This window comes from Salmo salar, chromosome 04 (genome assembly GCF_965601325.2).
Source record: "Salmo salar chromosome 04, fSalSal1, whole genome shotgun sequence".
NCBI classification, from domain to species: Eukaryota; Metazoa; Chordata; class Actinopteri; order Salmoniformes; family Salmonidae; genus Salmo; species Salmo salar.
Genome location: NC_138294.1, coordinates 38,053,375 through 38,080,256, shown reverse-complemented (window position 1 = coordinate 38,080,256; position 26,882 = coordinate 38,053,375). Strand labels below are relative to the sequence as shown.

General features: G+C 43.1%; 2 long non-coding RNA genes across 2 annotated transcripts; one reads left to right on the top strand and one right to left on the bottom strand.

Moving 5' to 3' along the window:
* Positions 1–14,163: 14,163 nt before the first annotated feature.
* Positions 14,164–17,130, bottom strand: LOC123742439 (uncharacterized). Its single transcript, XR_006769594.1, has 2 exons — positions 16,895–17,130; positions 14,164–16,643 (listed from the first exon to the last, which is right to left on the bottom strand). It is a non-coding gene; the product is annotated as an uncharacterized LOC123742439 (long non-coding RNA).
* Positions 15,049–17,370, top strand: LOC106602841 (uncharacterized). The gene is made up of 2 exons (XR_001328309.3): positions 15,049–15,512; positions 16,303–17,370. It is a non-coding gene; the product is annotated as an uncharacterized LOC106602841 (long non-coding RNA).
* Positions 17,371–26,882: the final 9,512 nt, after the last annotated feature.

Genomic DNA, 26,882 nt, shown 5'->3' with positions numbered 1-26,882 from the left:
TTTTGTCCTGTCTCTGGCCCACACTCCAGTACAGTAGGTGATGGTAATGCACCATACCATTGGATGCCACCCCCGATAAACCCCACCGAAGAAGAAGAAGTAGAAGAAGAAGAAGAAGAAGAAGGCACCAATGCGATAGCATGCTTCTTTTGCCCACGACATTAGGGTACTGGGAAAAGATTCAAAGTTCAGTCTCAATTTTTTTATGGAAAGGGAAACGTCCCAAAATAAAGATGACTACACTTCAACAACCCAAAGGTTTTGGGGGTCTAGGTTGACCCAATATCAAGTTATATGCCTTGTCTTTAGTACGCCGCCCACTTAACCTGTTATGGCTAGGGGGCAGTATTTTCACAGCCGGATAAAAAACGTACCCGATTTAATCTGATTATTACTCCTGCCCAGAAACTAGAATATGCATATAATTATTAGCTTTGGATAGAAAACACTCCAACGTTTCTAAAACTGTTTGAATGGTGTCTGTGAGTATAACAGAACTCATTTGGCAGGCCAAAACCTGAGAAGATTCCATGCAGGAAGTGGCCTGTCTGACAATTTCTTGCCCTTCTTGATTATCTCTATCCATTACAGAGGATCTCTGCTGTTACGTGACACTTCCTACGGCTCCCATGGGCTCTCAGAAGGCGGCAAAAAGCTGAATCGTGGCTTTGCAGGCTCTGGTTGAAAAAAAGTAGCGGGTTTGGGTAGTGGCTGGTTACAGTACTGTGAGACTCAGGCTCGTGCCTGCGTCGACAGAATGCTTTGTTTTCTTTCATCTGTTTACCTAAACGCAGATTCCCGGTCGGAATATTATCGCTTTTTTACGAGAAAAATGGCATAAAAAATTGATTTTAAACAGCGGTTGACATGCTTCGAAGTACGGTAATGGAATATTTAGAAATCTTTTGTCACGAATTGCGCCATGCTCGTGACCCTTATTTACACTTCGGATAGTGTCTTGAACGCACTAACAAAACGCCGCTATTTGGATATAATGATGGATTATTTTGGACCAAACCAACATTTGTTATTGAAGTAGCAGTCCTGGGAGTGCATTCTGACGAAGACAACAAAGGTAATCAAACTTTTGTAATGGTAAATCGGAGTTTGGTCAGGGCTAAACTTGGTCGGTGTCTAAATGGCTAGCCGTGATGGCTGGGCTATCTACTGAGAATATTGCAAAATGTGCTTTCACCAAAAAGCTATTTTAAAATCGGACATATCGAGTGCATAGAGGAGTTCTGTATCTATAATTCTTAAAATAATTGTTATGTTTTTTTGTGAACGTTTATCATGAGTAATTTAGTAAATTCACCGGAAGTTCTGAACGTCACATGCTAATGTAAAAAAGCTGGTTTTTGATATAAATATGAACTTGATTGAACAAAACATGCATGCATTGTATAACATAAAGTTGTCATCTGATGAAGATCATCAAAGGTTAGTGCTGCATTTAGCTGTGGTTTAGCTGTGGCAAAACAAAGCAAAATAACAGCTGAAATATACATTTACGTAAGTATTCAGACCCTTTACTCAGTACTTTGTTGAAGCACCTTTGGCAGTGATTAAAGCCTCGAGTCTTCTTGGGTATGACGCTACAAGCTTGCCACACCTGCATTAGTGGAGTTTCTCACATTCATCTCTGCAGATCGTCTTAAAAACTCTGTCAGATTGGATAGGGAGCATCGCTGCACAGCTATTTTCAGGTCTCTCCAGAGATGTTCGATTGGGTTCAAGTCCAGGCTCTGGCTGGGCCACTCAAGGACATTCAGAGACTTGTCCCGAAGCCACTCCTGCATTGTCTTGGCTGTGTGCTTAGGGTAGTTGTCCTGTTGGAAGGTGAACCTTCGCCTGCAGTCAAACGTCATGAGCACCCTGGAGCAGGTTTTCATCAAGCATCTCTCTGTACTTTGCTCCGTTCATCTTTCCCTCGATCCTGACTAGTTTCCCAGTCCCTGCCGCTGAAAAACATCCCCACAGCATGATGCTGCCACTACCATGCTTCACCGTAGGGATGGTGCCAGGTTTCCTCCAGACGTGACGATTGGCATTCAGGCCATAGAGTTCAATCAGACCAGAGAATCTTGTTTCTTATGGTCTGAGAGTCCTTTAGGTGCCTTTTAGCAAACTCCAAGCGGGCTGTCATGTGCCTTTTACTGAGGAGTGGATTCCGTCTGGCCACTCTACCATAAAGGCCTGATTGGTGGAGTGCTGCAGAGATGGTTGTCCTTCTGGAAGGTTCCCCCATCTCCACAGAGGATCTCTAGATCTCTGTCAGAGTAACCATCAGGTTCGTTGATGCCGAAGGAAATTGCTGCCGTTTTACGATCGCATAACCAATTGTGCATGTTTTTTCTCGTTATTTTGTACTTATTTTGTACATAATGTTTCTGCCACTGTGTCTTATGACTGAAAAGAGCCTCTAAATATCAGGACAGCGATTACTCACCCCATACTGGAGGAATACTTTTTCTTCAACGAGTCAGACGGGAAGGATTTACTTCAGACTCCTGACAAGGCCTCATCCCCAACATTCACAGGAGAAAGAGATGGAGGTATCGAAGACGATGGTCCGGGTGCCTTGTAAGGATCCGATCAATCGATAATAAAATAGACATACTACGATTACGTATATCTTACCAACAGGACATTAAAAACTGTAATATCTTATGTTTCACCGAGTCGTGGCTGAAAGACGACATGAGTAACATACAGATGGCGGGTTTTAAGCTTTTTCGTCAGGATAGAACAGCGGCCTCTGGTAAGACAAGGGGTGATGGTCTATGTATATTTCTAAACAACAGTTGGTGCACGAAGTCTAAGGAAGTCTCAAGGTTTTGCTCGCATGAGGTAGAGTATCTCATGATAAGCTTCAGACCACACTATTTACCAAGAGAGTTTTCATCTGTATTTTTCATAGCTGTCTATATACCACCACAAATCGATGCTGGCACTAAGACCATACTCAATGAGCTGTATACAGCCATAAGCAAAGAGGAAAACACTCATCCAGAGGTGGCGCTAGTGGCCGGGGACTTTATTGCAGGGAAACTAAAATCTGTTTTACCTAATTTCTACCAGCATGTCACATGTGCAACAAGAGGGAAAAAACTCTAGACCACCTTCACTCCACACACAGGTATGCGTATAAAGCTGTCCCTCACCCTCCATTTGGCAAATCTGACCATAATTCTATCCTCCTGATTCCTGCTTACAAGCAAAAACTAAAGCAGGAAGTACCAGTGACTCGCTCAATACGGAAGTGGTCAGATGATGCAGATGCTAAGCTACAGGACTGCTTTGTTGGCACAGACTGGAATATGTTCCGGGATTCTTCCGATGGCATTGAGGAGTACACCACATCAGTCACTGGCTTCATCAATAAGTGGATCGATGATGTCGTCCCCACAGTGACCATACGTACATACTCCAACCAGAAGGCAACATCCGCACTGAGCTAAAGGGTAGAGCTACCGCTTTAAGGATGCAGGAATCTAACCCGGAAGCTTATAAGAAATCCCGCTATGCCCTCTGACGAACCATCAAACAGGCAAAGCATCAATACAGGACTAAGAACGAATCGTACTACACCGGCTCTGACACTCGTCAGATGTGGCAGGGCTTGCTAACCATTACAGACTACAAAGGGAAGCACAGACGAGAGCTGCCCAGTGACACGAGCCTACCAGAAGAGCTAAATTACTTCTATGCTCGCTTCGAGGCAAGTAACACTGAAGCATGCATGAGAGCATCAGCTGTTCTGGATGACTGTATGATCACGCTCTCCGTAGTCCGTGTGAGTAAGACATTTAAACAGGTCAACATTCACAAGGCCGCTGGGCCAGACGGATTACCAGGACGTGTACTCCGAGCATGCGCTGACCAACTGTCAAGTGTCTTCACTGACATTTTCAACCTGTCCCTGACTGAGTCTGTAATATCAACATGTTTCAAGCAGACCACCATAGTCCCTGTGCCCAAGAACATTAAGGTAACCTGCCTAAATTACTACCGACCCGTAGCACTCACGTCTGTAACCATGAAGTGCTTTGAAAGGCTGGTCATGGCTCACATCAGTACCCTTTTCCCAGAAACCCTAGACCCACTCCAATTTGCATACCGCCCCAACAGATCCACAGATGACGCAATCTCTATTGCACTCCACACTGCCCTTTTCCACCTGGACAAAAGGAACACCTATGTGAGAATTCTATTCATTGACTACAGCCCAGCGTTCCACACCATACTGCCCTCTAAGCTCATCACTAACCTGGGACTAAACTCCTCCCTCTGCAACTGGATCCTAGACTTCCTGACGGGCCGCCCCCAGAGGTAGGTAACAACACATCCGCCACGCTGATCCTCAACACGGGGGCCACTCAGGGGTGCGTGCTCAGTCCCCTCCTGCACTCCCTGTTCACTCATGACTGCATGGCCAGGCACAACTGCAACACCATCATCAAGTTTGCCGATGACACAACAGTGGTAGGCCTGATCACCAACAACGATGAGACAGCCTGTAGGGAGGAGGTCAGAGACCTGGCCGTGTGGTGCCAGGACAACAACATCTCCCTCAACGTGATCAAGACAAAAGAGATGATTTTGGATTACAGGAAAAAGAGGAGCAAGCATGCCCCCATTCTCATCAATAGGGCTGCAGTGGAGCAGGTTGAGAGCTTCAAGTTCCTTGGTGTCCACATCACCAACAAACTATCACGGTCCAAACACACTAAGACAGTCATGAAGAGGGCACGACAAAGCCTTTTCCCCCTCAGGAGACTGAAAAGATTTGTCATGGGTCCTCAGATCCTCAAAAGGTTCTACAACTGCACCATCGAGAGCATCCTGACTGGTTGCATCACTTCCTGGTATTGCAACTGCTTGGACTCCGACCTTAAGGCACTACAGAGGGTAGTGCATACAGCCCAGTACATCACTGGGGCCAAGCTTACTGCCATCCAGTACCTCTATACCATGCGGTTTCAGAGGAAGGCCCTAAAAATTGTCGAAGCCACCCTAGTCATTGACTTTTCTCTCTGCTACCGCACGGCAAATGGTACCGGAGCATCAAGTCTAGGTCCAAAAGAGTTTGTCATGACTTTCTCTCATTGGTGAGGATTAAAGGCGCCAGATCAGCTCGGCACAGAGTTGGGACGGTTTTATGACTTAATGCCGGTCGTAACCTTTCTCTCTCTTGCCCTGCAGTATTGAACAAAGGAATGTGCTGTGTGTAGAGAGCGACTCTTGCCTAATTCCTCTAACATCAAAAGATTGGACATTGGAACATTAGTTTTGAAATCCAAATGTTTGCAATGGTTGGTGGGGATCCAAACAGTAATCATATCATATAATGTATTATTTTGTGATGTCATTAAGGATGGTATAACAAGATGAAACTGAAACTCTGAAAGTGTACACGTCCTAGTGATCAGGTTTGCATCTAAATGTTGTATAAAATAAATGATTAAGTATAAGAATACTTTTGTGAAGATAGAAATGTGATTTTAGCCTTCTAAATGAGATTATGGCATTTCATTTAAACCTGGGCCCAGTCAGTAAACACGCTCACGTGAGCACAGACATTGTGTCAACAGGACATAATGCCCTCCAAGGCCAGAGTGCTTAAAAGGACTCGCTGAAAATTTAAATACAGACCAGAGAACGTGAGGACGTGGTCCACATATTGAAATGGTTAAAACTACAAGACCAGAAAATGGTAAGACCCTCTGAAACTCTCAACGAGTGACGAAGGTGAAGACTAGACCAAATATTCAGTCTGCTGGTATGTAAAGTAGTCTAATACATTTGACCAAAGATGGGAGGGAAGAACAGATCCCTCTCACCACTGTGTGGTACACCTGAAAGATCCAGTCTAAAAACACTCCAGAACAAAAGAAGCCAACAACTAAGAAGGACATTGTGACCTCTGGTGGACAACCAGAGACTTGTATTGAACTACTCCCCATAGACGGACTGAGTGGTTTCAACAGAGACGACAGAGAATGACATTTACGTGTAAATAAATGTTGCATTTCATATCCGAATGAGTAGTTGTTACGGTGCTAAATATTCATAATTACGGTGAGTGCGGTTTCCAAATGTATGTACGATAAGTCCACTCTCTTTGTCTCTCCCGCTCTTTATCTTTCCCCACCCCCTTTCCATTGTGTAACAAGCCGTCATATCGGTATATATCGGTACTCTCAAACATGTAGATCCCCTGAACGCAGCTCACTTTCCAGCCCACTTTCCAGCTCACACTCTCAAACACATAGATCCCCTGAACGCAGTTCACTCTCCAGATCCCAATCACCTGGATTCTGATCACCTGTTCACACACCTGTATGTCATTATCACACACTATTTAGTTCAGTTCTTTGCACACCATTATTGTGAGGTATTGTTTGTTTTGTGACACACTTCTATTAGAGCTCTGGTTTTTCCCGTAATTTAATCCACTCGTTTATGATAGTTTTTGCCTGCCTCACTAACGACGCCTATTCCCTGCCTGTACCTTAGCCTATCGGTTTTCCTGTTATCAACCTATTGCCTGATCTCCCAGATGACGCTATTAGCCTTTTCCCTGCCTGTACTGTTGCCTTGTTGGACCCCCCGTGTATGACCTTCTGCCTGCCCCCGGACCCAGATACCTGCCTACTCCTGTGGTCCTTTACAATAAACATCTGCTGCGCCCTGCGCCTGAAACCAGCTCTCTCTGTCTGCCATCGTGTTCATTACACCCATGGAGTCAACCACTCCCACTCCATCCACCTGCTGAGTTGCTGGTAGTCAGAACACAAGTAGAGGTTTTGTATCCAATCTATATTAAATGACTAGAAACCCTCCGTAAACTGATGGGAATATGTCTGTTGTGTTCTCAAAGAAATATTGGAACCTACATGCACATGATGTAGGACTGCCCCAGTGTGAAGATCTCCTGATCACAGGTTGCCAGATCTGTATCGAGTATAGGTTGTCCTGCCATTCCCTATCTTTTCCCTATATACTATTGTTAAACGATGACGCTTCACTGACTCTCACAGTTCCCCAAAATGAGTATGATTGTCTGGAGAGTAATTAATTCCTTGTCAAAAAGATTGTTGGTGAGACGGAAACCTCCACAGAAGCTTAGCATAACTCGATGGCTACAAAACTTCCTTGACGTCCTATCACTAGAGCTAACCATTGCTTGTGTAAACAGTGCCAAGGAAACAACATTAGATACCTTTAATAGAGCAGTCAAAAAGGTCAAAAGCTTATTATGTAATGCTATGTTTGAATTTATTAATTGTTTTTTGAATATCTGTATCGAATATCGATGTATGCAGGGTAATTCTATCCATGTGTGTCTTTTTCCCACAAATAATTTTACAAACACATGATGAGTTATGCATGATGTTTTGTTCTGTTCACAACATGAGCCCGTGGGGGGAAGGAGGGGGGAGGTGAAGAGGGAGGATGGGAGGGAGCGAAGGCCCAATAGGGATTGGTCTCACTTTCCCAACTTCATGCAAATCACCAGCAGCAACCACTGGGCGATGACCAATCATATCGAGTGGTTCCTATGACAAATTTGACGCTTTGCGACCCAACATTGGAGACTTTCTTTAGCAAAGATGGCTGAAAAAAATACTATGCATATTTTTTTGTCATGAAGTTCATTTATGAAAATCACTATTTAGCAATCTAGCTGACTAGCTAACATTAGCCAGCTAGCTAGCTTTATAGGTGTGGTGAAATGAGTATGAAATTGTAATTTGTGTTGTTTAATGTTTTAGGTACTCCTGAGAAAACCAGCAAACCAGGCTGTCGTCTTGTGAAACAGTGGAGAATAAAGAATCTAGCTTGCTAAAGCATTTTCTGCAAAGTACAAGTTTGTAAACTTGCCTTGCTAATATTTTTTATGCAATGCAACTGAAGTAACGTATCTAGCTAAATATTTTCTTGCTTATTGTGTAGTGGAGGATAAAATACCTGTATGCCTATGGATCTGTAGCTAGCTATGTTGTTGATCTGTGTATGGACCCTAAAACGTTTGGTATAAATATTAGTTTAGAACCAAGCTTTGAACCTCAGCTTTCATAGCCCGTTGTATTGACTTGAATAGTATTAATGAAGCCTATGGATTGAGTAGAATATAACTTTATTGTGCAAAGGATGCAAGTCGTATATACATGTAGTTATTACCAATCATGAGATCCCCACATTGTAGCCTGTACATTGAATATATTCACTGATCATGCACTCTACCTTGACAAATAAAGGTGATGTTCAGTTATGAATGTCTGTGAGATTCTTTTTCAGTCATATCCAATACCAGGTATAAAAATGGCCAGCTCTTTTCCAAGACCCCAACTTTCTTTGTATTTCTTATTGAAATAAGGTCACACCAATCATCATCATTTTATTAGCCAAACAGCAACCTTTTTTTCCGGGACAGCATAATATCCGATCAGGCATGGCCTCAGGCAGTCTGTAGTTTCCATTCTGATGTCCAACCGGTTTTTCTCTCCTGCTTATTCTACCTCCTGAGAAATAATTGCTTCTCTTTGTGATGTTTTATTGTGTGTGCAGCTAAATGTAAGTGACAAAATAAACTTGCGAGCTAGCTCGCATACTCCCGCTAGCATTAGCATTAGCATGGTCATCCGGATGACATTACTATTTAGCATACTTATTAAGGATTAGCATTTGTTAGCATTTGTCTGTGGTGCTATTTTCGGTTGTAGATCGGTCATGCTTATGTTTTATAATGTGTAGGTATTTCTACATTGCTCTATTGTTTCTTTGTGCATTTACCGTGTGTTTGGGTCCATATAGCCTGTTTAGTTTGTTGGCATGCAAATAGGCATATTTTTCCCATAGCCTAAATTCTCTTTTCTTTACAGAACCACAAATAGTATCAGAGAGAGTGGTCTTTGAGTTAAGCTACGAGTCAAGGCAGACAACACCACACATAACACACCACTCCAACGAGGGACCACGAGCAGAGGGTACTGTGAGTGGAATTAATTACTCTCACAACAAGACCAGCAGCAGCTAGCCTCCTGTACAAGATGAGACAGAAACACGTTTTCTTGCAGAACAGTCGTAACATGCCTGAAGCTGATAGGAGAGGAAACTGAGACGTTGACACGGGAGATACCGGAGCAATCGGAAGAGTTAAATTCATCCGCCTTAATGGGTCCCCAACAGTTCAAGTCACTACCCAGGCTGACTCGCAACAGTGAGGATGGAGCCTCACCCTCATCGGTTGGCAACTCACCTGCCCCCAATAGCAGGCACACCTCGACTAGAGATTGTCATCCTCAAAGTCAGCCGTAGCGGGCACAGCTGGTGACAACCAGAGATGATAAACTGCAGTCACAAAGGCAGCGTGATAAGATAGAGCAGCTCATTGAAAACCTTGGGATCAGAGGGATCTCTTTCTCAGACCAGTCATCCTCATCTACTCAGTCAATCCCTCGCCGTCGTTAGCCATCGCACCAGCGAAACCGGTCGTCTTCTCATTGCAGGACTACAGCGCCACCTAGAGGGCTGACTTCACATGATCGCCAACGTCAGCCCTCGCATTACCGCTGCAGTCAGCCTACACCTGATTACCGTCGTAAAGCCTCAACTGATTGCCATTGTCAGTCCACACCTGAATGTCGCCGCCGAGACTAATCACCTGACCGTCACTGCCGCGACTACTCATCTGACTATTGTTGTCAGCTCTCACATGACCATCGCCACTGCGACTACTCGCCTGACCATTGTCGCCGGGCCTACACTCTCGGTCATCGTCAGCTCTCGCCTGTCTGCTACCGCACTCCTTCACCTAGCCGGGAGTGCGCCTACCGTGGACCAACTCCTACCATCCCCAACTTCATCAATGAAGACCCACAAGAGTTTGCAGGGCTGAAGGTGGCCCTCAACAATGTGCTGCCTGTAGATGCAACAGCGTGCTTCAAGTTTCAGATATTGGTGGAACCTATTGGTGGAACTTCTTCCAACCTGAAGTTGGAAGAGGCTTTGCTAATTGCAGACTCCTCACGCAACAGCAGGTACCGATACAGTGACACCATGGAGTCCCTCACAGAACTGTATGGCCAAACCCACCAGCTTGCCCTCCAACGCATCGCAGGGTTAATGGATGGACCCAACATCAAGAGTGATGACATCAAGGCCCTCCGAAGATTCTCTCTGAGGGTGCATGCCTTGGTTGGCATGTTGGATCAGCTAGGGAGTAATGGACAGACAGAACTGAGGTGTGGCTCACACGTCTCCCGCCTCTTAGTTAAGTTACCACATGACCTAAGAGCCAGCTTCAAGAGATGTGTGAAACCCATCAAGACACCCATTCCAACCCTCATTCACCTGGCAGAGTGGCTCGAGTACGAGGTGAGAGTGGAAGTAGATGGCACGCAGTTCAGTAGCGACCAAAGCAGGGACCACCGTAGCTCACGCCCTTGATCAACATAAAGACAAATTCTTCCCCAAGACCACCACCATCCTCCACGGAGGTGAGCAGAGAAAGGACAAAGCCAAAGTCTCTTCACAGAACCAGTCTCCGGAGGAAAGGTCACGGGAGGAGCCAAATAAGTATTGTTTGTTCTGCAACACCACAAAGCATTACATGAATCAATGCACCAACTTTCAGCTCCTTTTGAAAGACCAGAAAGAATCCTGGATCAAGACAAATGAAAGATGTTGGAAGTGTGGACGTGAACACCAAGCAGCTCAGTGTACTCTCAAGGCTAAGTGCAAGAAGTGTGAGAAGAAGCATCTTGAGATTCTCCACGAGGTCAACACTAGCCCGACTGCAGCAAAAACCGCCAGCACCAAGGCGCCAACAGAGAGCATTTGCCTGGTGAGCTCCACTGCAGAGACCCTCTACATTGATCGACCTTCCGGAAGCAGCAAGGTGTTGCAGAAGACGAGTCGAGTCATCTTGTGGAGCAGCAACAAGTAATTTGACACAGTACGCTCTGTTAGACGATGGGTCGGAGCGCACTATACTTCTACACGAAACAGCAGAGCAGCTAGGCATCCAAGGCAATCCTGAGGACTTGGCACTTCGTACTGAGCGTCAAGATATCCGAGTCATCCATAGAGCTTCTGTGTGCTTCTCTGTGGCCCCTGTTACTCAACCAAACAGGTCCTTTGACATCCACTGAGCCTTCATAGTTGAAGAGTTGGGCCTTGCACCGCATACCTATCCTGTCGAAGCCCTTCAGAAAAGATATTGGCACCTCAAAGGTCTTCCCTTTAACCTCTCTAGGGTAGTGGGCAGTATTTTCACATCCGGATAAAAAACGTACCCGATTTAATCTGGTTATTACTACTGCCCAGAAACTAGAATATGCATATAATTGTTTGATTTGGATAGAAAACACCATAAAGTTTCTAAAACTGTTTGAATGGTGTCTGTGAGTATAACAGAACTCATATGGCAGGCAAAAACCTGAGAAGATTCTGTACAGGAAGTGCCCTCTCTGACCATTTCTTGGCCTTCTACACTTTCTGAGGCTCCCATAGGCTCTCATAAGGCGCCAGAACGTTGAATGATGACTTTGCAGCCCATGGCTGAAAAACAGTAGCGCATTTGGTAAGTGGTCGATCTGAGAACAATGAGACGGGCGCACGTGTGCACGTGAAGAGTCCATTTTAGATTTTGAGTCTTTGAACGGAAAGGACGTTTCCCGGTCGGAATATAATCGCTTTTTTACGAGAAAAATCGCATAAAAATTGATTTTAAACAGCATTTGACATGCTTCAAAGTACAGTAATGGAATATTTTGAAATTTTTTGTCACGATACTCATGTCACCGTTCGGATAGTGTCTTGAACGCAAGAACAAAACAGAGGATATTTGAACATAACTAAGGATTATTTTGAACCAAAACAACATTTGTTATTGAAGTAGAAGTCCTGGGAGTGCATTCTGACGAAGAACAGCAAAGGTAATAACATTTTTTTTATAGTAAATCTGACTTTGGTGAGTGCTAAACTTGCTGGGTGTCTAAATAGCTAGCCCTGTGATGCCGGGCTATCTACTGAGAATATTGCAAAATGTGCTTTCACCGAAAAGCTATTTTAAATTCGGACATATCGAGTGCATAGAGGAGTTCTGTATCTATAATTCTTAAAATAATTGTTATGCTTTTTGTGAACGTTTATTGTGAGTAATTTAGTAAATTCACCGGCAGTGTTCGGTGGGAATGCTAGTCACATGCTAGTCACATGCTAATGTAAAAAGCTGGTTTTTGATATAAATATGAACTTGATTGAACAAAACATGCATGTATTGTATAACATAATGTCCTAGGGTTGTCATCTGATGAAGATCATCAAAGGTTAGTGCTGCATTTAGCCGTGGTTTGGGTTTATGTGACATTATATGCTAGCTTGAAAAATGGGTGTCTGATTATTTCTGGCTGGGTACTCTGCTGACATAATCTAATGTTTTGCTTTCGTTGTAAAGCCTTTTTGAAATCGGACGCAAGCGTCCCACCTAGCTCATAGAGGTCAAGATCATTTATTTGAATTGCATGCCCTCCAGTTTCACCGGAAGTTGTCCCGCTTTGAGACGCTTCATCTCTCAAAGAGGAAAGCCCATTGAGATCTTGTCCGATTGAGGAACAAATTTCAAGGGAGGGGAGCGAGAGCTACAGGAGGCCTTCATGGCATTCCACCCACAGCTCCAGGAACAATTAGCCAGTCAGAAGATTTGCTTTGCCTTCAACCCACCAAGTGCACCACACTTTGGATCATGCTGGGAGAGGGAGATCAGATCCATCAAGACTGCCCTGCAAACCACCCTTGGCGCGCAGACCATCTCTGAAGAAGTGCTGAGGTCTGTACAAATAGAAATAGAAGGGATCTTTTACTCCAAGCCCTTGGGATATGTGTTGTCGGACATCGCGGATCTGGATCCAATCACTCCTAACTCTCTTCTCATGGGGCGGCCAGACTAGTAACTACCACAGGTGGTCTACCCAGAGTCTGAACTGCTCAGTCACAAAAGATGGGGAAACAGCCAGGTTCTAGGCCACCATTTCTGTCACTGCTTACCTTCACTTCAAGGCCGCCATAAGTGGCACAATGATAAGGAAGACCTTGTAGTTGGGACCGTTGTGATAATCGTGGATGATCAGTCTCCTAGGGCACTCTGGCAAGTTGGAACTGTCAAGTCAGTTATCCCTGGAGCAGACAGGAAAGTGAGGACAGCAGAGATCCAAGTCAAGGACAGAACCTACGTCAGGCCTGTTGCTCGACTCATCCAGCTGACCGCTTTTTCTCAAGAAGCTACTGACCCTTAGCTGGCTTGTCAGTTGAAGCAAATATGTACAACACATTTGGGGGCAGCTGTAAAAATGGCCAGCTTATCTCCTTTCCAAGACCCCAACTTTCTTTTGGTTTTCTTATTGAAATAAGGTCATACCAATCATCATAATTTTAGTAGCCAATCAGCAGCCTTTTTTTCCTGGGACTTAGCATAATATCCGATCAGGCAGGGCCTCAGGCAGTTTCCATTCTGATGACCAACCTTTTTTTCTCTTCTGCTTATTCTACCTCCCGAAAAATAATTGCTTTTCTTTCTCATGTTTTATTGTGTGTGCAGCTAAATGTAAGTGGCAAAATCCAATGTCTTGTTGTTTGGAGCTAAATAGTGTCTGTTCTAAATATGTGCCATTTTTGTTAAACTTGCGAGCTAGCTAGCTCGCGTACTCCCGCTATTGTTATCATTAGCATTGTCATCTGGATTGCATTACTATTTAGCATACTTATTAGGGATTAGCATTTGTCTGTGGTGCTAGGCTATTTTCGGTTGTAGATCGGTAATGCTTATGTTTTATAATGTGTAGATATTTCTACATTGCTCTATTGTTTCTTTGTGCATCTACCACGTGTTTGGGTCCACATAGCCTGTTTAGTTTGTTGACATGCAAATAGGCATATTTTTCCCCATACTCTCCTATAGCCTAAGTTCTCCTCTTTTCTTTACAGAACCACAAGGGAGATAGGTGTTGTATGTGTGTGTGGATCTTCATTAAATCCTTGAACTGGAACTACTGCTTCCTCGTGTTCTGAACGGACACCCTGTGGTGGTTGCTACCGGCCTAAAATCCAGCACCTACGTTTTTTTTATTGGTCCTTTGAATTCATAAACAACCCATATTTTACCAGGAGTATCAAACTCCAGTCTTTTAATGATGCTGTGTTTGCATGTATGTATTACAATTACACACTTCAACAATGTTTACCAATCCTGGTCCATCAATGGTTACACATTGTAACTGTAATAGACTAGAAATATGATTTAACTAGTTACAGGCTGATTTGTAATTCATATATACAGAAATATAATTAACAAACTGTACACTACACTTCCTATGCATCATGTAAATACTCTAAAACCGGTTCATCTCAATATCTATTTCCTTCATCTGCACTGATCTGAGGACACAGGATAATGGATCATAATTACTGCTATAGTCTATCAGGTTGCGTGATCATCGTAATGTTACATGGAAAATACTACTAATGGGACGCAGAATTAAATGTATTTCACACTTGCACAAATGCGACCAGTTATTTTTCGTATTTGCATTTAATTTCTTTCACATGCAAATGAACTGCTGGCACTTTAGAGCCCACTGAATGTCCATCTTATGTTTGCTAACATTAGCTTGAAACAATTAGTGTTTACCTTCCCACAACACATGGAGTCGAAAAGGGATTTGTCCATGTGTTTACGTACAGCTGACAGTCGGCAAACTCACAACAAACAGGAGGGCCAGACACGGGGTAGCTACGTCAAATAATTATGTATTCATCTCCATGTCCATTGACACAAATTCCGTACATGTCTGTGTTGCAGCTCGAGAATCGGGATGTTAGATTTACTCAGATGTATTTTTTATTAAAATGTAAAAAAATAAAATCTGGCCCTATTCATTTCTGCGTACTTTTAACTTGGATCTTGTACCTGGGTACATGGACAGAGAATTGCGTAGTTGGTATGCAAAATGCATGCATGTTGGCAGGTCTGCAGCCAGCTGGTCTGCGCATGCTCTGAGGACGCGGCTAGGGATGCCGTCTGGGCCGGCAGCCTTGCGAGGGTTAACACACTTAAACGTCTTACTCACGTCGGCCACGGAGCAGGAGAGCCCACAGTCCTTAGTAGCGGGCTGCGTCGGTGGCACTGTGCTATCCTCAAAGCGGGCGAAGAAGGTGTTTAGCTTGTCTGGAAGCAAGACATCGGTGTCTGCGACGTGGCTGGTTTTCCTTTTGTAGCCCGTGATTCTCTGTAGACAGTGCCACATACGTCTCGTGTCTGAGCCGTTGAATTGCGACTCCACTTTGTCTCCATACTGACGTTTTGCCTGTTTGATTGCCTTGCGGAGGGAATAACTAAAATGTTTGTATTCTGCCATATTTTGAGTCACCTTGCTATGGTTAAATGTGGTGGTTCGCGCTTTCAGTTTTGAGCGAATGCTGACATCTATCCACGGTTTATGGTTAAGGTAGGTTTTTAATAGTCACAGTGGGTACATCTCCTATACACTTCCTGATAAAACTCAGTCACCATATCAGTAATATTACTCTCGGAAGCTACCCGGAACAAATCCCAGTCCGTGTGATCAAAACAATCTTGAAGTGTGGATTCTGAATTGCCAGACCAGCGCTGAATAGTCCTTAGCACGGGTACTTCCTGGCCAGTTCAGATGCGGGATGGGTTCACTGACACAGCTGATACAGCTGATATAACCTAGAGGATTTAGGGGGAAGGGGGAGAGGGATTTAGTGAAGGAGAGAAAATAAGGTAGTTAAATAGACAGTGTTCAACAGGAATCTGTTTGTGTAGCCTCACCTGGTGTCCACACTGTCAGCAGAAAAACATACACAGACACACGAGGACAAACAATATAGCGCAGTTATAGAAATAATGAAGTGTCTTATTATTCTCCATGGTTGGCCCTCTTGCCTGTTCTTTGAAGGTGGGAGCCACAGTTATACACCTGAGCCTGCTTACTGCATAACACAATCCATCAGATTGATACACGAGTGTGTAGGTGTGGGTTATAGGGTGTCTAATTGTTCTACATTTTTTCAATATGGATTGATTTAAAATAGCCTGTTTTGTTTTTGTACAGACATCACACCCTTACCTAAACAGCATCCTCACCTGAGAAGTAGAAATCAAAGGGAGAGAAACTGGGAATTGAATAACTGCATTTGACATAGCTAAGTAAATGGGAGAATACTCTTGTTAAAATGTGGATGCCTCATAAAATAGCTTTTCTTTGTGCATAGTGTGGTCTACGGTGTTGCCAGGGAACAAACAGCACCCTTTTCGAAGAAGTAGGAGGTGAAGATCTCCCACACAAAGATTGCCTCCCGTGCTGCGTTGTTGGCCCCCACCCTGGAAACATCATGCAGAGCAGCAGACCTCTCCTCTGGCACACGGCGGCAAGCCGCAGATCCCCTCCTGGTCCTCGTGTCCATCCTCATGAAGTTATGCAGGACACAGGTAGCTTTCACACGCCTGAATCCCACAGGAGGCAGTCCCAGATCGGCCTTGGAACCCAACCTTGCAGTGCCCTACACAGTAACTGTAGGCAATCATTTTGAAGGAATCTCCAGTTGCAAGGTATCTGTAGGAATATGGAAGATAATGTAATTATTAGACTTTTACATCACCAGGTCATTGTGGACTACTAAAGTATATGATAACATTGAATAGATAGATGCATGTGCACACACATGTGCATGTGTAGCAAGTGACAACAACAGGATCATATCAAGGATAGCACTACAAATTAATACGTAAATACCACTTGAAGCTTGATGAGTTGATCATTTGAATTAACTGTGTAGTGCTGAGGCAAAAAACTAAAATATGCACCACTTTGACTCCCGAGGACCAGCACGAAGAACCGCTGCTTTTAATTGAGACCTCTTCATCTGCAGACAGGCTTTCACATCTCTCTGTATCTGAGGACAGAAAACATCACAATGTTAGGGTTGAACTGGCTATTTGTATGCATAACCTTTATAATATACCGGGGAAGCTATGCTACAATATTAAGTACATAAGCTACGGATAAATCAACTGCTGAAGACAGGAAGTGCGTCACTAGGCTGGGACCAGCCTGCATGCCGACGTTAGGAGGAGCAAGTTTAAACCACGCTCCTCCTCCCTCTGACAGGCCAGCATTGAGCGGGAACTATCTCTGTCAGAGTATAAAAGCGAGAACAATAAGATGTGTCGCTCTCTTCTCTGTTTGCCCTGCGAGGTATAACAGCGAGACCGTATATATATATACACGAACCACCCATTTACCACACACGTGTTTGCATTAAAGTACAAATAAATCAGAAGTTACTATGTGCTGACTATTTTGTTCTGATACCAGAAACGAACAGGACGCAACTTTAACAACAAGAAACATACTATTATCTAATTTTAGTATGATAAAGTAACAATGTTCAGTGCTCACTCTGTCCACACTTCTAGGGACTGGAAGCAATTGTGGAAATTACTAGATTGTTATAATGCTATTATTGCATCAAATGGTTGTTTTATGCAACAGAATAAGGGGTTGTTAGAATGCTCATCTGTGTGTGTTCTACTGAAGATGGGCCTCTGGGAGATGACACTAGCATGAGATTTATGCTGTCTTTTGGGTGATAAAACCTAAAGAGATCACATTCCAGCTCATGAGTTAATGTTTCTGTTCTATATGGTACCAGGGAGAGATGACCCCAGGGCCAGACCCTGGTCTGTACAATGAAAGATAACTGTTGACACAGCAGATACTGTCTGCTGTGAACTATAAGTATCTTTCATACAAATCTTAACCTTGTGACCCATTCTATACATCTGTTGTTCGTCATGTAGGTTGAAAGGGGTGTATCTTGGCTATAAAATACCTTTGTACTTTTGTCTCGGGGCTCTCAATGAATCATCTGAGCGTTATTCGGCGACCAGCCATCATTATCGTAGAGCACTCAATCGATTCACTTTATATGTGTGCGTTGTATTGACCTGCTCCCTTATTAAATGATTAAAGATTTAGTTTAAGTATAACTCTGACTTGTGTGATAACCACCACAAACTACACACAAGTACCTGCCCTATCCAGAATAGCCTACTCTCTCACTTTAACAGTTGGGGCTGCTATTCTTTCGCCCTCACCCATGGCTGTTAGCTAGCTACCTACAAATGCATTTGGAGTTGGTTTTTTTACAGTGATAAATACATAAAGATTGCTAGCTAATATGAAGTTAGGTAGCTGGTAATATTTTATTCACTTAGCTAGCTATACGGTATGTAAAGTTGGCTAGATAGCTAGTTAGCTAGCTATGTTCGCAGCTTATTTGCGTTAGCATGCACTGTAGCTAGCTAATAATACTTTTTTTTTTAACATTTTCGAAATGAACTTACTTAAGTAGGTTCTCCCAGCCATGTGGACAATTGGAAACAGGGTAGCAAAGTTTGTCACCAGAGCGGTTTAGAGCATAAATAAATTCATGAAATGGAGAATGGATGAAACTATTTACCCATTTAATAACCATACCTTCATACAAACTTGCTATGCTGAATTCTTGAAACACAAATCAGACGTGCTGCTATATGCTGCCAGCACACCCACAAGCGAGGCACTCTGGGCAGCTGAGCGACCCGCGGCAATTTACCACGTATTAATGTACACGTACGGTGGAGAGGGGAGATAAGACCGACAGGACAAATAATGCTTATTTTATTTTTTCTCTTGTTTTTCATTACTTTACATATATACTTCTTGAACATATATACACTACCATTCAAAAGTTTGGAGTCACTTAGAAATGTCCTCGTTTTTGAAAGAAAAGCACACTTTCTGGCCATTAAAATAACATCACATTGTTCAGAAAAACAGTGTAGTGTAACGGCGTTGGTAGTCGTGTTGTTAGGAATGAGGCGCAGGAAGCAACGAGCACAGGGAGTGTTGTTTTTTAATAACACTTTGTTGGAAGAAAATAAAGTTCCCAAACACAGGGGAATAAACACAAGGTACAACAATGCCAAGCCGACACGAACTAGACAGTCGAATACAACCATTAATCCCGCACGACAAGGAGCGGGCCAGCTAAACTAAATAGCCCTTCTAATGGCTAATTGACCACAGGTGTCTAAAATAAAAAAAGGGAAAAGCAAAAGGGAATCGGTGGCAGCTAATAGGCCGGTGACGACGACCGCCGAGCGCCACCCGAGCAGGAGGGGGCGCCACCGTCGATGGGAATCGTGACATGTAGACATTGTTAATGTTATAAATGACTATTGTAACTGGAAATGGCAGAATTTTTGTTGAGTATCTACATAGGCTTACAGAGGCCCATTATCAGCAACCATCACTCCTGTGTTCCAAAGGCACGTTGTGTTAGCTAATCCAAGTTTATCATTTTAAAAGGCTAATTGATCATTAGAAAACCCTTTTGCAATTATGTTAGCATAGCTGAAAACTGTTGTCCTGATCAAAGAAGCAATAACACGGGCCTTCTTTAGACTAGTTGAGTATCTGGAGCATCAGCATTTGCAGGTTCGATTACAGGCTCAAAATGGCCAGAAACAAAAGAACTCTCTTCTGAAACTCGTCAGTGTATTCTTGTTCTGAGAAATGAAGGCTATTCCATGCAAGAAATTGCCAAGAAACTGAAGATCTCGTACAACGCTGTGTACTACTCCCTTCACAGAGCAGCGCAAACTGGCTCTAACCAGAATAGAAAGAGGAGTGGGAGGCCCCGGTGCACAACTGACCAAGAGGACAAGTACATTAGAGTGTCTCGTTTGAGAAGCAGATACCTCACAAGTCCTCAACTGGCAGCTTCATTAAATAGTACCCGCAAAACACCAGTCTCAACGTCAACAATGAAGAGGCCACTCCGGGATGCTGGCCTTCTAGGCAGAGTTGCAAAGAAAAAGCCATATCTCAGACTGACCAATAAAAATAAAAGATTAAGATGGGCAAAAGAACACAGACACTGGACAGAGGAACTCTGCCTAGAAGCCCAGAATCCCGAAGTCGCCTCTTCACTGTTTCTTGCAACTTTTGACTGGTACTGTATATATGGGGCTGTCGAGTGGCGCAGCGGTCTAAGGCACTGCATCTGTGCTTGAGGCATCAGTGTCAAATTTGGCCCAGCGTCGGATTTGTTCTTAACTGACTTGCCTAGCCAAATAAAGTTTAAATGTAATATGTTATTGTTTTTTTACTGCCAACATTCTATGTATCCACAGCCATACACTGGCTGAAAAAGTACTGATAATGTATCACTCACACCTTTCCAAAAAAAACAACACAGAGACACTTATGGTCTGTATATGTAACAGAGTAAGAACTATCCTGTTTTATTCGTTTAGCTCTCCAAAATTAGTTTCATAAGCATTGAATTCATGTTATTGAGATAATTTGAATAGGTCTTAGTTTCAATTATTCCTATTGACAGGTTTCAAGGGTACTTGACTGACATCGTGTGGTTTGTTGACCGTATTGCACCCCAGCTGCTGTATTATTTTTGCGCACCATTTTCCCTCAGACTGTTTCGTGCTGATGGAATTAATGGTAACGTTGGGTAGGAAATGCTTATCCACTCCTTTCCCAGATAAAGATAATTTATTTTAATATAATTACATCCAAATTGTCACAGAATATGTATTAATAACTAATGTTCATATAGTTTGTCATATTGTGAAGTGTATTTGTTGTTTTAACAGAGTTCTCATGCTAACTTGTTAGCTATGCTAGCTCTCGTCCTGTTAGCAATGTAACGTAAACTAACCCCATTCCGTACAAATGTGCGCAACCGCGACATTCAAACGAGGCTGCAAAGAAAACTAATGTAGCGACTGTTGACATCAAAATCTGGGGTGTGAACTATGTTTCTATTATTGCGTTGACTGACATGGTAATGGCTCTATAGTATTGGAGAAAAGTTGGAAAAAACTGACACCTCTGACTCTGTGTCATGGTATAACGTACAGCACGCATAAAGCAACTAATTCTGTCTTACAGCCTCTCTTCACCTGGTGTAGCACTGCTCTCGCCGTTTAAAAACAAGAAAAGGGACAGGGTAAGGGGGGATACCTAGTCATTTTTTGCGTCATCACTGCAAGCTATCATGACACTCAAAAGCCGCTGTTTACTTCTGAAGATCACTTTAGCACCGCCTAAAACCCGTTTCAAATTCGACACAAACCTTCAAAAAGGTATGTAATGACACATTATATAAACTCTTTATAGTGTTTTATTTACATTTTAGAGGTGATAAGGTGATAAGTTGGACAGATCGAGTGCAAAAAAACCATTTCCCCACACGACTTCTCTCCTCCTCACTATCACGCAATAGGTTTCGCTTTCCCACCTGCCATTTTTAAAAAGACCCAACGGAGCTCATTGCCTTCTTGAATCATGACGAGATGGGCATCATGAAGGTCTCCTCATTGATTATGTTGGAAAGGGGGAAATTGTGCTTTACAGTGGTATTGATATTACAGTTGATCTGGAAGTATTACGTTTTTGGGCGCTAAAATAAGGTCAATTGTACGGACCAGCGCGATATAAAAAAGTGAGTTAGTTTACTTTACACTGTTAGCTAGCTTGTTTTCAACATGTGCACCCCATCCAAACCCAGAAGGTTCAACATTTTTGACGAGTCCTTTTATGTTGTAGGAGTGTGAGAGAGGCCATAAGTCAACGAACACTGCTGTGTATGTTATTGTGTCTCAGAAATAAAAAAAATTAAGATTGCATGAGCTCCTGTACCATCGTGTCAATGCTTGCTGATTGGTTGCCTCAGAAAGGAGTTAGAACCGGAAGGTTACATATAAACTCAGCAAAAAAAGAAACGTCTCTTTTTAAGGACCCTGTCTTTCAAAGATAATTTGTAAAGATGCAAATAACTTCACAGATCTTCATTGTAAAGGGTTTTAACACTGTTTCCCATGCTTGTTCAATGAACCATAAACAATTAATGAACATGTACCTGTGGAACGGTCGTTAAGAGACACTAACAGCTTACAGACGGTAGGCAATTAAGCTCACAGTTATGAAAACGTAGGATACTAAAAGAGGCCTTTCTACTGACTCTGAAAAACACCAAAAGAAAGATGCCCAGGGTCCCTGCTCATCTGCGTAAATGTGCCTTAGGCATGCTGCAAGGAGGCATGAGGACTGCAGATGTGGCCAGGGCAATAAATTGCAATGTCCGTACTGTGAGACGCCTAAGACAGCGCTACAGGGAGACAGGACGGACATCTGATCGCCCTCGCAGTGGCAGACCACGTGTAACACCTGCACAGGATCGGTACATCCGAACATCACACCTGCGGGACAGGTACAGGATGGCAACAACAATTGCCCGAGTTACACCAGGAATGCACAATCCCTCCATTAGTGCTCAGACTGTCCGCAATAGGCTGAGAGAGGCTGGACTAAGGGCTTGTAGGCCTGTTGTAAGGCAGGTCCTCACCAGACATCACCGACAACAACGTCACCTATGGGCACAAACCCACCGTCGCTGGACCAGGCAGGACTGGCAAAGTGTTCACTGACGAGTCGCGGTTGTGTCTCACCAGGGGTGATGGTCAGATTCGCATTTATCGTCGAAGGAATGAGCGTTACACCGAGGCCTGTACTCTGGAGTGGGATCGATTTGGAGGTGTGTCCGTCATGGTCTGTGGCAGTGTGTCACAGCATCATCGGACTGAGCTTGTTGTCTTTGCAGGCAATCTCAACGCTGTGTGTTACAGGGAAGACATCCTCCTCCCTCATGTGGTACCCTTCCTGCAGGCTCATCCTGACATGACCCTCCAGCATGACAATGCCACCAGCCATACTGCTCGTTCTGTGCGTGATTTCAGTGTTCTTCCATGGCCAGCGAAGAGCCCAGATCTCAATCCCCTTGAGCACGTCTGGGACCTGTTGGATCGGAGGGTGAGGGCTAGGGCCATTCCCCCCAGAAATATCAGGGAACTTGCAGGTGCCTTGGTGGAAGTGTGGGGTAACATCTCACAGCAAGAACTGGCAAATACAGTATGGTGCAGTCCACGAGGAGATGCACTGTAGTACTTAATGCAGCTGGTGGCCACACCAGATACTGACTGTTACTTTTGATTTTGACCCCCTTTGTTCAGGGACACATTATTCAATTTCTGTTAGTCACATGTCTGTGGAACTTGTTTAGTTTATGTCTCAGTTGTTGAATCTTATGTTCATACAAATATTTGCACATGTTAAGTTTGCTGAAAATAAACAGTTGACAGTGAGAGGACGTTTCTTTTTTTGTTGAGTTTACATATGAGGCTATTTATACAGAAAAATAGGTATTTATAATTATATTACAATATTGTGTTGACAATATTTCTATTACACAATTTCTGATCTCATTTGCCTTTTATTTTCCTGCATAAGTAAAAGCAAGAGCTATGCCTAATGGTATTCATTCCAATCAAACTGGTTTGGATTTCTCCTTTACCAAAATCGCTGCCATTATCAGCACATTCTTTACTTATGAGGGTTTATGAACCCATCCCCTTGAGTCATTTAATAGGATCTCTGTGCCAGAGATACTGTAGTTACTGCATTTGATACATGCTGTGAATGTTGCTTGCTGGATAGAGGGGGATTAACAGCAAAAAGGAAGAGAGAAATACACATTTAGTCCGTGCAACATATCAACAGTTAGCCAAACATTCATTCTATGAAGGTGTCAGCGCTTCGGTTAGGTCCTAGGAAATGACTCAGCTATCCTACAACAATGAAGGTGACCTCCACAGCAGAGTTCACGGTCAATAGTTTTCCCCTACCATTATCTCTTGATGATGCATACAATCTATATTGAGTTCAGCACTGATAAAATACTTTGATATAGATACATTATATCTCTCTCTCCATTTCTGGAACTCCTCCTAATTGAGGCAAATCAATGTTCTATCAACGTGCTAAGCTTTTGGTCAATGACAACGACCAAGTTTTCGATGAACATCAACTACCTTAGACTACCTCTTGGTAAATACAATAGACCACAGCATATCATTGTATTTGGCTGTATGCTCTGACGAATAAAGGTTGTTCTGGGCCAGAAGGTCAGCACATGCACCACAAACTTGCGTCTGTTTAAGGTTGCATTTTCTTCAAAGGTGCGAAGACTTCTTTTCCTAATGTTATATTATAATGCATGAATTTCCTTGAACAGTATGGAGTGGCTACTACAGTAATAGACTGATGACAGCACAATGCCGCTAAACTACCACAAACAAGGTCATATAACGACTCCTATAGTGCTGTATTGTATACCGTAATTTCCGGACTATTAAGCGCACCTGAATATAAGCCGCACCCACTGAATTAAAAAATATATATTATTTTGAACATAAATAAGCCGCACGTCTATAAGCCGCAGGTGCCTACCGGTACATTGAAACAAATTAACTTTACACAGGCTTTAATGAAACACGGCTTGTAACAAAAATTAAAATTAGCAGTAAGCTTTAGTTGTCTTTTTGCACTGAGTCAATTCCTCACGCTGCCGTTTCCAACATCTCATTAAGACCAAGCTCCCGTGCAGCAGCTCCATTTCCTTTTCCAACAGCCAGATCAATCGCCTTCAACTTGAAAGCTGCATCATATGCATTTCTCCGTGTCTTTGCCATGATGGTGACAAAATGACTACCGTAATCAGAATGATGGGAAGTTTGAGAGCGCTCGATTTAATCTAAACAGTAAACAAAAAAGTTATTTGACCTTAACCCGTTCGGCAATTTCATTGGTCTAATGAAAGCTTCATGCCTCCAAAAAACTGAGCACGTCACAGAATGCATTTTTTTATTTTTTTTATTTTTGAAAGCGGGAAAAATCCTATATTAGCCGCGTCATTGTTTAACCTCTAGGGTAGGGGGCAGTATTTGTACGGCCGGATAAAAAAATGTACCCGATTTAATCTGGTTATTACTACTGCCCAGAATCTAGAATATGCATATAATTATTGGCTTTGGATAGAAAACACCCTAAAGTTTCTAAAACTGTTTGAATGGTGTCTGTGAGTATAACAGAACTCATATGGCAGGCAAAAACCTGAGAAGATTCCTTACAGGAAGTGCCCTCTGACCATTTCTTGGGCTTCTACACGATCTTTATTGAAAACTGAGGATCTTTGCTGTAACGTGACACTTCCTACGGCTCCCATATGCTCTCAGAAGGCGGCAAAACGCTGAATGATGCCTTTGGAGCCCCTGGCTGAAAAACAGTAGCGCATTTGGATAGTGGTCTATCAGAGAACAATGAGACTGGGGCGCGTGCACGAGGCGACACCATGTTTTGATTTTTTCGTCTTTGAATGAAAAACAGGGTTTCCCGGTCGGAATATTATCGCTTTTTTTACGAGAAATGCCATAAAAATTGATTTTAAACAGCGGTTGACATGCTTCGAAGTACGGTAATGGAATATTTAGAAATGTTTTGTCACGAAACGCGTCGGGCGCATCACCCTTCGGATAGTGTCTTGAACGCACGAACAAAACAGAGGATATTTGAACATAACTATTGATTATTTTGAACCAAACCAACATTTGTTATTGAAGTAGAAGTCCTGGGAGTGCATTCTGACAAAGAACAGCAAAGGTAATCACATTTTTCTAATAGTAAATCGGAGTTTGGTGAGGGCCAAACTTGGTGGGGTTCAAAATAGCTAGCCATGATGGCTGGGCTATCTACTCAGAATATTGCAAAATGTGCTTTTGCCGAAAAGCTATTTTAAAATCGGACACAGCGATTACATAAAGGAGTTCTGTATCTATAATTCTTAAAATAACTGTTATGTTTTTTGTGAACGTTTATCGTGAGTAATTTAGTAAATTCACCGGAAGTTTGCGGTGGGTATGCTAGTTCTGAACGTCACATGCTAATGTAAAAAGCTGGTTTTTGATATAAATATTAACTTTATTGAACAAAACATGCATGTATTGTATAACATAATGTCCTAGGAGTGTCATCTGATGAAGATCATCAAAGGTTAGTGCTGCATTTAGCTGTGGTTTGGGTTTATGTGACATTATATGCTAGCTTGAAAAATGGGTGTCTGATTATTTCTGGCTGGGTACTCTGCTGACATAATCTAATGTTTTGCTTTCATGGTAAAGCCTTTTTGAAATCGGACAGTGTGGTTAGATTAACGAGAGTGTTGTCTTTAAAATGGTGTAAAATAGTCATATGTTTGAGAAATTGAAGTAATAGCATTTCTAAGGTATTTGAATAACGCGCCACGGGATTCCACTGGCTGTTGAGTAGGTGGGACGATTTTGTCCCACATACCCTAGAGGTTAAGCCGCGAGGTTCAAAGCCTGGGAAAAAGGTTGCGGCTTATAGTCCGGAATTTACGGTAAATACTTTTTTCCCCCCCTCATCATTTCAATAGACACTCCTAGCGTGGTCCCCGATCTGTTTGTTATCATTTTAACTCCCTGGAGAGTGAGCAAGGCATCACGGCGAGCACACGGGAGAGAAACATCCGACTCAAAGCCAAGATCAGTTCCCAGTTTGAGGAGTTTAGAGGTCAGCTGATACTGAGAGAGGAGTGAGCAATGCGGGAGATGGGCATGGACTTTGAGAAGAAACTAACCGAGATAGAAGCGTTCCTGAAAAAGGGAAAAGAAAGTCAGACCACTATTAAGTCAGGGATGGACATTGCTGAGCCTGGTGGACGGACAAAGGCCAGGCTGAGGTGATCGAGAACAGACACTAAAATCGACAGTTGATGAGCTGCAGGGACCTTTGAAAAAGAAATGTTCCCTTTTGAGTCCACAGAAGACCTGGCCAAAGGACCTATCTGCCACACAGTCCAACCCAGGCATAACG